This window comes from Brassica oleracea, chromosome C5 (assembly GCF_000695525.1).
Source record: "Brassica oleracea var. oleracea cultivar TO1000 chromosome C5, BOL, whole genome shotgun sequence".
NCBI lineage: Eukaryota > Viridiplantae > Streptophyta > Magnoliopsida > Brassicales > Brassicaceae > Brassica > Brassica oleracea.
Genome location: NC_027752.1, coordinates 11,764,097 through 11,767,022, shown reverse-complemented (window position 1 = coordinate 11,767,022; position 2,926 = coordinate 11,764,097).

The window sequence follows — 2,926 nt, the reverse complement described above, 5'->3', positions numbered from 1 at the left end:
AGTAACTTACAGCGTAAATTTTGAACCACGTCTTTCTGACGTAGATCGGCGTCTTTTTCCAGTTCGGATGTGCCATGGAGAATTAACCTTTGATCGTGTCGGTTATGTCCGATGCAAGACATCCATTAACCCCAAACCTGAAAAAAAACAAATTTAAAATATAAATTATTTATTAATGTTATAAAAAAATTTGAAAAGAATTAAAAAATAATAATTAATGTAACATACCACAAAGTTCTGTCCGGTCGGTCGGGGTCTATGACTGGTAAACTTTCTATGCCTGGCTGACCGAGAAGGTCATTGTCAACCTGGCTGACCGAGAAGGTCCTTGACAGTGTACTGCGAGTAAGGAGCACTCGGAGGCACCATCAAATCGGGATGAATCTCGGCGCGCATCGGAGGAGCCATCGGAGGAGGCACAGGAGGAGGCATCATCGGATGAGCCATCGGAGGAGGCACATGAGAAACCGATGGTGTACTAGAAGAAGGCGACCGAGAGACTCTCTGAGAAGGCTGAGTCTCGAGGACAGTCTCCGGACCCGAAGAACCGGGAGCTGAAGAAGACGACGGGTCTGAACGACTACCAGGCTCACCGAACATCTATCTATAATGGGGAGTAAGTCTGTTCTTTCGAATCGTCTGGAAAAAAAAATTTAATTTTTAAAATTAACATCAACAGTAATTAACAAATTCTATAAATAACAAAGTATATAAATCTAGCTGAATTCCCTACATTAACCACCTAATCAACACTAATTAACATAAAATCAGCAAACCTATCTAAATTCCCTACACTAACCACCTAATCAACCCTAAACTAATCAAATTAGAGAGGAAATAGAAAGACAACGTATCATTGCTACGAAAGAGAGAGGAAGTGGAGACGAAATGGGAGAGGGAGCTCGCGTGTATATATAAGAAATTAGTAATCGTCGTAATTTCCTTGTAAATTTACGAGAAACTAGCGAGGCCCGTGTTTTTCTTTACGAAGAATTAGCGAGGCCCGCGTTTTGTTTCTTCGTAACGTCCTCGTTGATTAACAAGGAATTAGCGAGGCCCGTGTTTTCCTATTATGAGGTCTTTACGACGAATTGTGCTTACGTGGAATTAACGATGATTATTTTAGGATTCGTCGTAAGCTCCTCGTTAGTTTACGAGGAAATAGCGATGATTATGTTTAAATCCCTAAAATCCGAAACCCCAAACCCCATCTTCCTTATCTTCTACTTCAAATATATTCCAAACCCCAAACCCATCTTCCCTTTAACGAGAAACTCGCGAGGCCCATGTTTGGTTTCCTCGAAATGTCCTCGTTCATTTACGAGGAATTAGCGAGGCCCGCTTTTTTATTTTCGAGGAAAGAGACGAAGCTAATTGGTCGTAAAATCTTTCGAAATTTCCTATAAATACACACCAGTTTGCTTCTCAAATCAAAGATAAACTCACCGATTTGCTTCTCAAATCAGAGATAATTACTCACTAGTTTTCTTCTCAAATTAGAAAGATTTGATAAAAAAAGAAGGAGAGAAAGATACGACAACACATGTGGGCGGAGACAAGGCTAGACTTACGTAGGTCTCGCCTTGTTTCTTCCCACCTATGATTTCAGTATCTTTCTTCTCTTCTTTTTTCTTCTCTTCTTTTTTTAAATATTGGTCGTTCATTTACGAGGAAATAGCAAGGCCCGTGTTATTATTTACAAGGAAATAGCCTCGTGTGAAATACATATGTGATGTGGTGACCTTTACAAGTAGAGATTGAATTATTTCGTGTAACCACTTAGGATAATCTGCATCGTCGTCATAATCAACCTGTAAAAATAAAGAGACCGTTGAAATACAGATCATGTATGAAAAAAGAGTTTGATTGACCTGAAAAAATTAAGAGTTTGAGTTAATACATGATTCTTCAATCACTTAATAAAATGTTGATCTTTTCTTTTGTCTAAGTCACTTGTGGATATCCCTGGGAATGTTTCTTCGATTTGAGAAACAAATAGGCTGTAAAATCACATTTTATATACAATTTATATACTTATAGGTGTTTAGAGGTGTCTATATATGTTACCTTTCAAAATAACGCATCAATAGATCCTCGCAATTAAGTAGAATATAGGTGTGTGCACTATGAGCGTCTTCTTCACTCGACCACCAAACCTCTTTTAATTTCCCACCGAGTCGCCCAATCTGGCTAAAGATGTCTGGAACACCAACAACTGCATATGTTGGCGCGACACCACCATCATCATATCTTCTTGGAGCTCTATTCCGGGTACGTACTTTTGACGCAAAGTAGTACGATGTGAAGTGAGAAGTTTCTTCCGTCAAACTTGCAGCAATTATGGAACCTTCAAATTTTGCGAGGTTCTTTGCTTTTCCCTTCAAATATTTCATGGTTCGCTCATACTGATACATCCATTCGTAATGGACATGTCCACGAAGCAATGCCTTATATGGGAGGTGGACAGCTAGATGCTCCATGACGTAAAAAAATCCCGGAGGAAATATCTTCTCCAAGTTGCACAATAAGATGAGAATGTTCTGCTGAAGCTGTTCCCCGACTTCTTCTTTAAGAGTGTGTGTGCTCAAATCCCTGAAAAATGCTCCAATGCCTTGTATATTCCAAAAACAATTAAACATATTATATTAGTCATATATTATTGCAAACTAAACCATTATAAAATTACTGCGTTATAATATACTACCTGCAAGTATTTCATGTACGTTTGTTGGAAGTAGCTCCGCAAATGCAAAGGAAAGTAATCGTTGCATAAAGACATGACAATAATGACTCTTCATCCCGGAGAATTTTTTACCCTTTTCAACACATCTAGAGAGATTTGAAACATACCCATCGAAGAACTTCACTTCTGATGCCACCCAGTTGAACAACACCGACTTTTTTTCTGAAGACAATCTGAATATCG